We start from the raw sequence: 12,500 nt of genomic DNA, 5'->3' as shown, positions 1-12,500 counted from the left end.
CTGCAGCAGAAACAGTGGGTGACAGAAAGTGCTAAGAAGCTCTTCAGTGAGCTGGGAAAGAAGCTTGGATGAAGAGGAGCTGATATACCAGGAGCCCAGGAAGAGGCTGAGGCCAGGGCCCAAGACAAGGTAAGGTAGGAAGTGGACCAGGGAGATAACAAATGGTGTGCATAGTCAGGCCTTGACCACCTATACAAGCTTCCCTTGATGGGAACCCAGTGGAAAGGGAGGGCCTGGATTCCCCTACCGGCCAACCACGTGGAGTGGAATCTGCCCCTACCCCGCCCCCACCAAGGACTAGGACTACTGAAATGCTCTGATACCAGGGGTAATGACTAGGGAGTCCAGACTCAGACAAGGAGTCCAACCTGAAGCTAAAGGACTATTACTTGTTGGACTACTGGTTTACCCCAGGAATAGGACTTTATGTGACTTGTCAAGAGGGCTGAGTCATAAGAAGCAGACCAGCACAGGGTCTGAAATGGCTGTCAGCAGTGGACACATCTAAGACAAAAAAAAAAGGAGTACTTGTGGCACATTAGAGACTAACAAATTTATTTGTTATTGTTATTTATTAGTCTCTTAGGTGCCACAAGTACTCCTTTTCTTTTTGCGAATACAGACTAACATGGCTGCTACTCTGAAACCAAAGACAAAGCATAATAGAGTCTGCCCGGTAACTAGCACCATTTGGGCAAAGGGTTCCACTAGTACTTTTCTGACCAGTTAGGTGTTTGTGTCTCTGTGTGAAAAAGACAAGCTAGGGTGCAGACACAGAAACAGAGAGCCAGAAGTAAAGCAGGAAGTCCAAGCAGCAGTCTATGCGCAGTGTATGATCCTGGGGTGGGGGGGAAGAGGGGAGGAAGCTAGAGAGAGCACCTAAAGAAGCTTGGGGCTGTTAGGTAAGTTTATTTTGTTTCTGGTTTCTCCTGCATTTGCAAGAGCAGGACCTTGTCCATTCCTTGTAAATAAGATTGCATCAAAGAAAAGAACAGATTTCATTTTCTTCTCCCAACTGGAACAGGATGCCTAACTTTGACTAGCCACTCGGGTCGATAAGGGGCAACAAGATGTTAAAGAATATGTGCTGAACTTGCGACTTTTTGCAGGCTGGGAAAGCTGCTTTCTCTTATGAAGGACAATTCATATTTTTACATGTTGTTAACATAGCACAGATTTTTAGATTGTAATTTTCCTCGAGTTTGAAGAATAGCTTACATAGTTCAGCAGCACCCATTTCAAAGTAACTGGATTGTATCATTACTCTTTACTAAAATATATTCCCTTGAAGCATCCAGGCTACCATTTCTGTAGAGGTATTTTTGAAAATATACTCAATGGGTGGTCTTCAATTTATTAAAAATAAAACTTCCACACCTTCCATTTCTCATAGTAAAAACTGCCGTGTCAAAATGTTTTTAATACTACCTGTTTTTTAATTGGCTGTTCTCAGATTTTAATCAGTATTTATCACTGTCAATAACCTGCTGTTTTACTGCCAGGAAACTTATGGGAATAACGTTAAGAAGGAATGTCCATACTTCAGCAGTGATTCAGAATCTCTCTTAGCATAAAAAAGTATTTTAATAAAAGTCAAGTAACTCTTCTCTTTACTTCTCTTTAAAGTATTAATATTTCCCCTGCTACAATAAAATGACAAGTGTTTTTTATATCTTTCAAACTTGCTATGATTGTGCTCTAAAATGAACTCTTTCTGCTGTCATTAATGCTAACATTAGTGATGTACAACTCAGGGATACACCTAGAATATATCTGAAACCTTACTTTTATACTTAGTCATGTCTTTGTCTAACAAGATATAACATTATTCAAAATGTGAAATTTAGAAGCCTTAATTACAATCTGTAATTTAAAGAGTTTTACATTTAAACTTTAAAACACTTTTTCAACTCTATATGAATATTTGTGATATTAAAGACTATGCCATTTCTCAAACTATCTATTTAAACTATATATTTTATCTACATAAAAGCTTGCAGCATATTTTAGCTGTAATTATTGTTTTTCTGGTACTATTTCCCAAATGTAAACTTTTAATATTATCCTGTATCACAGAAGGAATAAATTGGCCTTGTTACAAATTGATGCAGCAGATTGCTATGTTTTGAATGGCTTTATTTAATCTGTAGTTTTCACTTTTAAATGTTCTGTTCTTTCTTTTCTCCAATTTAAGGGGTCTAGCAGGCACACACATAACTCTCATTAACATTAATAGGAAGTACATACTGCACATTGACTAATAAATAAATGCCTACCTGAAACATTTATTAAAAATATATATTCATGTAGTTCTCAGCACTACCTCTCAACAAAAAGTTTTTTTGTGTGTGTGAATGAATTCCATCTAGTGGTCTTGACACAAATATTCTACATTAGCTACACAATAAATATTGGGATATATAACTTCATAACCCAGAATGAAGCAGTTCAGGTTAAAATGGCACTCAGAAGTTGGGGAGAAGTACAATTTAGCCAATTTTCCACTATACGTCTTCTATTATTGATATTGGTTTTGCTGTGAAAATTTGAGGTTTTGAGACAAAAGAAACATTTGTTACTATCAAAATTACCCAGATACTTTGTATCCTGTGTTATGTGGAGCTTTATAGAATGCTACACTTTAATGAGTACTTTCAGGAGGAAGTTTATTGTAGATTATTTTTTTCCTACTGAAGTTTTGAAATCTTGGACTCAAACAATGTCCACTCCTTCAATGCTTACACAATCTAGTTCAAGATGAACTGTTATGAATAGTTTTATTTTAAGAATGTGTTTCAGCTACAGATTCAACACTCATACTACTTAATAGAATATATTTTCCCACTATTTTTGAGCATGTATCACTAAAGAAATTACAAGAAGATCATTCAGAAGGATAGTGAACATTTAAAGCCCCTTCTTCTTCTCGTGAATTATATATACAATTCAATAAATGCATTTGTGATAGAATATTTAAATTTCAACAAGAGCTGATGTAATTGCTACTTGTTCTGTGAAAATGTCATGCATAGGCATGGTCTTGTAATAAATTGTAAATCTTCCTTCTGCCATGTGTATGAAGTACAACTGAATTATATATACTTTTTTAAAAAAACAACCATCCCACATATTCTGCTTCTGTATTTGCTGAAAAATTTCCCCACTGCAACATGGGAGTGAAATCTATGTAACCTGGTAAACTTTAGTCAAACTTAATTCGTATGTGAACATACATCAGTTTTCTTCATCAGTTCTGTGTAAAGTGAAACTGGCAAATTTTAGCTTATTATTGGTTCTATATATCAGAGCAATGGTACAATTCTTTTCATTATGCTGCTGGAAAAAGCACTCTTTTCCTAAAACTTAGCAGGGGGAGAACTCACCCCTTTCATTGCTTTTAATACAAGTTTCATTTTCTGCCTTTATTTTCTCTCTCTTTTATAGAACTTCTGCATCCCCAAAATTCCTATTCCTTTTACAGCAACCAAAATCATTGTCAATTGACTTTACAGTGGCAGTATAATAAATACAATAAATGTCATAGTAATCAATGGTATGACTTCATTTAGAATACTATGCTCAGTTTTGATCTCCCCATCTTAAGAACATAGCAGAAATAAAGATTGATCACAATCATTGGGACATGGAAAAACACTCATATGAAGTGCTACTGGAAAAAAAAAATAAGGGCAGTATACCTCAGAAAGGAGACGAATAAAAGATGTCATGATAAAAATATACAAAACAACAAATGGTATACAACACAATTAGACTGTGGAACTCATTGCCACAAGGTATCATAGTAGCCAGTAATTTGCCATGATTTTTAAAAGAATCAGACAGGTATATGGATAACAAGACAGCCCGAAATTATAATAAATATATTAAAAACAAAAACAATCACCACACACGCCTTCAAATTCAGGGCATAAGCCAACTTCTAACTATTGGGGATAGGAAGAAATTTCTTCATGGTATAACCTGTCTCCAAACTACCTGCTATAAGGCTTCTTCCTCTGAAGCAATTGCTAGAAGTCACTCTTGGAAGCAAGATACTGGACTAGATAGACTGCTGGTCTGATCTAGTCTGGCATTTCCTGGGTTTCCTAAAGCTAATGATCAGGACACACAGGAAAATGAGACACAGACACAGGGATGCATTTTAAAGTGGAAGGCTGCATCTTTATGAAGAAAATTTTTGGGGGTAGGAGTGCTATGTCCTTTCCCACCTCCCACCTCCAGAAAGTAACAGTCATTTATTTGGGTCCAGTGCTGTGGTAAGGGATCTTCATGCTAGAGCTGGTTGGGAATTTTCTGTTTTGTTTTTGGTCAGAAAATGCAGATTTGTCAAAACCAAAACCAAAAAAACCTGTACTGGTTTTCATTAAATTTCTCAGTGAAGAGCAGGGAGAGATCACCCCAGAATAGCCAGCAGCTCAGTGGCTATGGCACTCACCTCTGATGTGGGAGATGTAGGTTCAAGTCCGTAGTCAATTCAAATTACAGTCTTGAACCTGGACTCTTCCACATGCCAGGCGATGGGCCGTAAGCACTGGTCTATTAACTAATTCTGTGAACTAATTCTGTGGTGGGTCTCTTTGGTTTTGAGCAGCAATTCCTGTCTGGACTTGAGAAATCTTCTCAAGGAAGGGATATTCTGCCTGATTGAAGCATGAGCTTGAGCCTGGGTCTTCCACATCCCATGAGAGTACTCTGACCACTAGGCTAGGTCAGTCTCTCTCTCTCTCATTGAATATTTAACTATTTATTCAAAGTGGAACAGCTGTAACAGAAGGGACTGAGAGAGAGACAGAGCTGGTTAGGGCATTCTGATTCAGGCAGAATAGGGTCTAGAATTTGGGTCTCCCACATCCTAGGTGAGTGCACTAACCTCTCAGCTATTGGGTATTTCTGGGGTAGTCTGACTCTCTCATTGTTTGATGGAAAAGGTCTTGGGTTTATTCCGCATGAGAATGGGATCAAATGTTGAAAATTCTTGTTTTCCAGCCATCCTTTCTTCAGACCAACTAACCAATATTCAGGACTGACCCTCTTCAGTCAACCCCCTACAATTCAGGCTGCCTCTGAATCCTCTTACCCTCCTTCCACGAGGGGGAAATGAGGATGCACATGATAGGTACCCCAGCATGAGAAGAGTTCAGTCTCTCCCTCCTTACTCCAAGCTAATAGGGTCTACCAGTTCTCTCTCTCTGGTTTCATATTTACCGCTGGGAGCTGGTCTCTTTGAGGCTCTCACCTGCACTGGATGCCAGCAACAAATTGCAACTAAATTACAAACTCACTTACAACTTTTAAATGGCACTTATGCTTTATTTACTTAAAACTATCATCCGGCATGCTGCAAGTAAGGTGCAAAAACACAGCAGATCCCTTTGTCAATCCTGCTCTGAAGGAAAAATTCCTTCCAGACTCCAAAATCTGACAATCGTCAGGCCTACAGCATTTTGGAAATGCAGTTGAAACTATAACTCCATTATAGGGCAGGGCCACAACTGCATCAAGATGGCTTTACATACAGGAAGGGCAATGCACATACACAGCCTACCCAGTGATAGTAGAGACGGGTAGTGAATTCTCTGCTCCTCTTCTGCCGCCCTTCTCCTTCCTCCCCCCATCCTCCAGTGCATTCTGGGGAAGGGCTGGGAGAGAAGTTCCCTGAGCAGCTAAGCCTACCTCCATCTTCCCCTCCTCCTCTTAGAATCCAGGGGTTGCTTTACCCCGGCCTGTCAGATCAAACATTTGCTTCCCCACTCCTACCCCATTTAGACTTCACTACAGACTTTTAATGAACATCTGAAATATCTCCCTCTATCAAGGGAGTGTAAACACGATATAAATTTTTTTTAAAAGAAGTCTGACCAAGTGTATAGACATTGATGACACAATCGTATATACAGATTCTAAATTCCACTAAACCCTTGATGGAATTTGCATTTTCTAGCAGGACTGGATGAAGATTTTAGCGGTGCAAAATCTGCAATGAGAGTTCTGGAAGATCACCAAAGGATTATAGTTTCCTCGGGAAGTCAGTGGTGTCTCGAAAATAACTGAGAGTGCTGGTAGCATAGGGTCAGAGGAGAGAGTCTACATAGCCAGACAATCCTGCTGTCAGGGTGCCAATGCCTGAGATGATGGGGTGTCCAGGATTCCCAGGTTTATGGATTTTGGGTAGCAGATAGAATACCCCTGGTCGGGGCTCTAGGGGTGTGTCAGTGTAGATTTGTTCCTGTGCTTCTTTAAGGAGTTTCTTGAGCAGATGGTGTATTTTCTTCTGGTAATCCTCAGTGGGGTCAGAGAGTAATGGCCTGTAGAATGTGGTGTCAGAGAGTTGTCTAGCAGACTCTCATTCATATTCCTACCTATTCATGATGACTATAGCACCTCCTTTGTCAGCCTGAGGAAACTACAATCTTTTGGTGATCTTCCAGAAAACACCATCCTAGCCACTATGGATGTTGAAAGAAAAGGAGTACTTGTGGCACCTTAGAGACTAGCATATTTATTTGAGCATAAGCTTTTGTGAGCTACAGCTCACTTCATCGGAGCTGTAGCTCACGAAAGCTTATGCTCAAATAAATTTGTTAGTCTCTAAGGTGCCACAAGTACTCCTTTTCTTTTTGTGGATTCAGACTAACATGGCTGCTACTCTGACACTTATGGATGTAGAAGATCTCTACACGAACATTCCACACAAAGATGGACTACAAGCCATCAGAAATAGCATCCCCGATACTATCAAAGCAAATCTGGTGGCTGAACTTTGTGACTTTGTCCTCACCCACAAATATTTTAGATTTGGGAACAATTTATAACTTCAAGTCAGCGAGACTGCTATGGGTACCCACATGGCCCCACAGTATGCCAACATTTTTATGGCTGACTTAGAACAACGCTTCCTCAGCTCTCGTCCCCTAACGCCCCTACTCTACTTGTGCTACATTGATGACATTTTCATCATCTGAACCCATGGGAAGGAGGCCCTTGTGGAATTCCACCAGGACTTCAACAATTTCCACCCCACCATCAACCTCAGCCTGGACCAGTCCACACAAGAGGTCCACTTCCTCGACACTACAGTTCTAATAAGCGATGGTCACATAAACACCACCCTATACCGGAAACCTACTGACTGCTATACTTACCTACCTGCCTTCATCTTTCATGCAGACCACGTCACACGATCCATTGTCTACAGACAAGCTCTAAGATACAACTGCATTTGCGGCAATCCCTCAGACAGAGACAAACACCTACAGGATCTCTATCAAGCGTTCTTAAGACTACAATACCCACCTGCTGAAGTGAAGAAACAGATTGACAGAGCCAGAAAGGTACCCAGAAGTCACCTACTAAGGGGAAGTCACAGGCCCAACAAAGAAAGTAACAGAACGCCACTAGCCGTCACCTACTAAAACCTCTCCAGCACATCATCAAGAAACTACAACCTATCCTGAAGGATAATCCCTCATGCTCACAGACTTTGGGAGACAGGTCAGTCCTCACTTACAGACAGCCCCCCAACCTAAAGCAAATACTCACAAGCAACTACACACCACACAACAAAAACACCAACCCAGGAACCAAACCCTGCTACAAACCCCGGTGCCAATTCTGTCCACATATCTATTCAAGAGACACCATCATATGACCTAACCACATCAGTCACACCATCAGGGGCTCATTCACCTGCACATCTACCAATGTGATATAGGCCATCATGTGCTAGCAATGACCCTCTGTCATGTACACTGGTCAAACTGGACAGTCTCTACGCAAAAGAATAAATGGACACAAATCTGACATCAGGAATTATAACATTAAAAAAACAGACAAAAAACATTTCAATCTCCCTGGTCACTCAATAACAGACCTAAAAGTGGCAATTCTTCAACAAAAAAACTTCAAAAACAGACTCCAATGTGAAACTGCAGAACTGGAATTAATTTGCAAATTGGACACCATCACATTAGGCCTGAATAAAGGCTGGGAGTGGTTGGGTCATTACAAAACCTAAATCTAATTTTCCCCTACTGTTACTCACACCTTCTTGTCAACTGTTTTAAATGGGCCACTCTCATTACCACTACAAAAGTTATTTTTCCTCCTTTGATATCCTACTGTTAATTGAATTGTCTCATTAGATTGACCTCACACTTGGTAAGGCAACTCCCATCTTTTCATGTATTTATACTGCTCCTGTATTTTCCACTCCATGCATCTGATGAAGTGGATTCTAGCCCATGAAAGCTTATGCTGGATAGATTAGTCTTCCAGGTCCACGTCTCTGGAGGAGCCCCACCTTACATACTATTCTAGGGCTGGGGACCCAGAGGGTTCTAGGCTCTGGCCAGCCCCACCATGCCAAGATTGCCAGAGTTTCCAGGTTCCATGCAATAATCTAGGAGCCTGTTAGTCCAGACAGTCCTGAGATACCTGGTTTTAAATAGGGTTTTCAGGTTCTGTGCTACTGGGTCCGCACAAAGGAGTCTGGAAACCCTGAGAACCTTGATTCAAGTGCGGGCTGGGCTCTCAGGATTTCCAGTCTCCCTGCGATGGACCTGTGACCCTGGAAACCCTGGTGGCTCCCAGGGCTAGGCTGCTCCAGAGTTGCAGATCCTCAGAGAACCAGCAGCAGCTGAGTAAAATTGACATTCTTGTCAGGTTTACCACTACTGGTTACAAGAATGTCAATTTTAGTCAGCTGCTGCTGGTCCTAGGGAATATGTAACATTTTTGAAACACCATGTGTCAGTGAAATGAAAAGTGTCTTGAATTTCTGGTTCATAAGAAATTACAAAATATTTGGTTTTGTTCCATTTCAAAATGAAACCAAATATCAAAATTCTGAAATTTCTCAAGAACCAGAAATCTCGAGTTCTGGGCCATCTCTATCATTGCTATCTTATACTCTAAGGTGGTGGGATGGAGTGGAAGGGGGAGGACAACAGTGGCAATAGTGAATCTCGCTATGTGTGTAGCTGCTGTAAATACTGATTTGTAATGGCAACCCCTGAACTGGACTGACAGATAAGATTATTCTCATTTCAGAATTAGGCACTCTTGGGCTGTGGGCTGTTTGTGCTCTGTAACTTTCATTTTAGTACTGAAGATATTTATATCTTATTTATAAAAACTTCTCTGATATACAAAAAACATATTTTAAGATCCCTAAAAGCTATTAGCAGCAGGGGAAAGAATGGAAATATTTTGAGAAAAAGCATACTTTAATATTTACTAGTTTCTTTTCACAGGCACGCAAATTTAAGAAATATAACGATAATTAATAAACTAATAAAAAAGAAAATGTGTTAAAAATCTTAAAGTAGTTTCTCGTTGGAACTGAAATTTAAATAATCTCTATGACACAAGCTATATGGGTACTTTTCTAAGGCTTTTAAAAATTGAAATTGGAAGAAACATTCATTAAATTCTACTCACAATTATTCTGCATGTAATACCTACTGAGATTAGACATGGCATTATCTAATTCATTTAATTAGTACTTAGTAATGCCTTAATTTTTGTATTGTATTTAACAAACAAAAAAGGAATTCGTTTTTGTCTAAATAGATACAAGTGAAGACACAGTGAAATGAGTTAATTAATAGTGGTTTTCAGAAAGTTGGCACTTAGGGTTAGGTTAAATCCAACAATAAGTCACACTGATCCAATTCGTGGGTTTGCTTTACTTCACCAAACACGCATGTTTATTTTTCTGTTTCATTTTAAATAAAGAAACCTTAACGTAATGGGTTGTATTTTTTTATTTTCCACTAACAACTTGCAGTCTCTTATATCTTGTAAAGTTGTGTTGAGTTTCCATTTCACTATGGGCCTGCTCTTATTGAAGTCAAAAGGAGCTTTGCCACTGACTTTGATGGGAGAAGGATAATCATTAAAGTTTCAGAGTAGCAGCCGTGTTAGTCTGTATTCGCAAAAAGAAAAGGAGTACTTGTGGCACCTTAGAGACTAACAAATGTATTAGAGCATAAGCTTTCGTGAGCTACAGCTCACTTCATCGGATGCATTAATGCAGTCATTAAAGTGTACGCATTTCTTGCTTTGCTTGGATATCCACTACTTTCCTTCAGATCATATCAACTGATTGCAATGGGTGAAGTGTTGTTGTAACCTTTCTGGTCCCAGAATATTACAGAGACAAGGTGGTTGAGATAATATTTTTTTATGGGACCAACTTCTGGTGGTGAAAGAGACAAGCTTTTGAGCTACACAGAACTAAGGTAGCTCGAAAGCTTCCCTGTTTCACCAACAGAAGTTGGTCCCATAAAAAATATTATCTCATGTACCTTGCCATGGGTGAAGGCAAATACTTGAACTCAACCCTCCCTTAGAAGTGTGTCCCTATTTCACATATTTCTGACCCACCTCACGGAGGATTGTTGGTGTTTGTGCCTGGAATTCAATGATAGAAAACCTTTGAAGAGACAGGAGAATGACTCCACTGTGCAGAAAATTTTGAATGATCTATTTCATAATACAAGTTTATAGTAATTCCTTAAGTTTCATATGCTTCCACTCACAAATACTCTTAAATCTTTATGGTTTTGATAGCTAAGACTTCTTTATCTCCTCAAATAACTTACTTATCTCTTGTGCAGAATGGTATCATAAGCTTTTCTAAAGTTCAAATATTTAACACCATTTTCCATGTCTACATTTTTGAGTATGCCAAACCTTTAATTTATAAGTCCAAAGTGAACTTATCAGATGAATCAGATATACAGACATCCAATTATATCTAACTACATATTTTGCATATGTAAGCACTGATTGAATAGCAATCACTGTCATGCTCCTGTACCAGATATGGACAGACTACAGGGCTTCCTTCTGAGCAAGAGACACACCAGATGTGTTCAGTATAAGACCCTTTAATGTTCTCCCCACATGGCTGAGGCTAGCTTAAATAAGAAATGTTACATACTTCACCAATTAATGGATGAATAGTATACTGTAGTTTATCATTCCATTACAATCACTGTATCTGATCCTATTCTTAGACATTTCCCACATGTTCTAAACCAATCTCTGTATCACCAAACATTTAAAAATGCCTAATTCTCTGCATCCTCAGCTGTGCCAGAACATCACATCAGGGGTGGGGGAGGGAGGAGGAGGACAAAAGTGGCTAGAAATCATTTTTGTGCTACCTCAATTTTGGGGACAACCAGGTGCAAGTTTGTTCTCAGGGCTAACTTATTGCAGCCTGCAATGGCCTCCTAAAAACTGTTATAGTAACTGGATATCACTGGAGGGAAGCACAATTCGGCCACACCCACTATGACCCACAGCACATCCCCTATGAGGGAGGGAAGGTAGGAAAGAGTGGCATAGAGCAGGTTATGTCAGCTTGATGCAATGAAGGGACTCCCCTACACCACTTATGAAAACTCCCAGCTATGCTCTTAGAACAGATTTAAGGTTGCTGTGTGACACTGAAACAGCCTCCTGGGGGATGACGATCTGAATTAAATCAAAAGGGAAAAAATAAATAAAACAAGCTATAATATTATGCACCAATAGGCAAGGAAGGCAAATCTGAAGACCAAGAGATCCTTCCTAATATTCAGTGTTTACCTGCCTTCCAGTATTTTTTTTTAATATCTCTGAGCTAACTTGATGAAGGACTACCCTGAAGTAAATAACGGACAGCTTTAATAAGCTTCTGTCGTTCTCTATTAGATTTCTAGTGTTCCAAACAAATTACTAGGTTAAGATAAGGGAAAATTCCTGGCAGGCCAACCTTCTGTGACCTTTTGTGAATAAACTAGAATCAGCAATTTTCAGGCTTTTCCACAACAGTTTAAAATGCAGAAGGAAAAGAGGGGGAAAAAAGCTAACTTCAACAGGCCTGGGTAAACAGAATCTTGTAGAATACTAAAGATTATGGCCATACAGTATTTTATAGGAACTAGACACTTCCAGTTTTAACATTCTTTGTTTAAAGCTAATTTATTAAGTAAATGTTATTTTTCTCCTAAATAGAATGTATTAAAAATTATTTACCCTATCCAATTTGTTTTAACCACAGTCAAATGTATGACATACAGCAAACAGATGTGAAATTGCTTTCCTGAACTGAAACAGAGGCTGACTTATTTCATTACCAAAGCATTAACATGTGCTGCAGAAGAACTACTTCAGATGACTTTTAGGCAGAAACTGCTATGAAAGCATGTCGGAAATGGCCATATATTGACATATTCAAAAAAACAATGGCTACAAATCTTTACATAAAAATATCCAAAGCTAAACAAAGAAACTAATCCTGTATCCTTACTTAGGCAAAACTCTATTGACCTCAAAAGGAGTTTTGCTTCAGGAAATACTGTATTATTGGGCCAATATACTTGCAAAACTCCAAATTTGTATGCATGAACAGGGTTTTAGACAGATAATCAGCGAATCTGCACCTACTTTAATTGTTTATGTGTACAAGTCAAGTGTGAATTTTTGTT

At 39.1% G+C, this 12,500-nt stretch overlaps 1 protein-coding gene across 4 annotated transcripts in view; it reads right to left on the bottom strand.

The window, feature by feature from the left end:
- PCDH15 (protocadherin related 15) overlaps positions 1-12,500 on the bottom strand; it is an 811,839-nt gene that overhangs the window by 101,651 nt on the left and 697,688 nt on the right. The gene's annotated exons all lie outside the window — the stretch shown is intronic.

The sequence above is a fragment of the Dermochelys coriacea genome, chromosome 7, assembly GCF_009764565.3.
Source record: "Dermochelys coriacea isolate rDerCor1 chromosome 7, rDerCor1.pri.v4, whole genome shotgun sequence".
In the NCBI taxonomy this organism is placed as follows: Eukaryota; Metazoa; Chordata; order Testudines; family Dermochelyidae; genus Dermochelys; species Dermochelys coriacea.
This window is presented reverse-complemented; position numbering and strand designations above follow the sequence as displayed.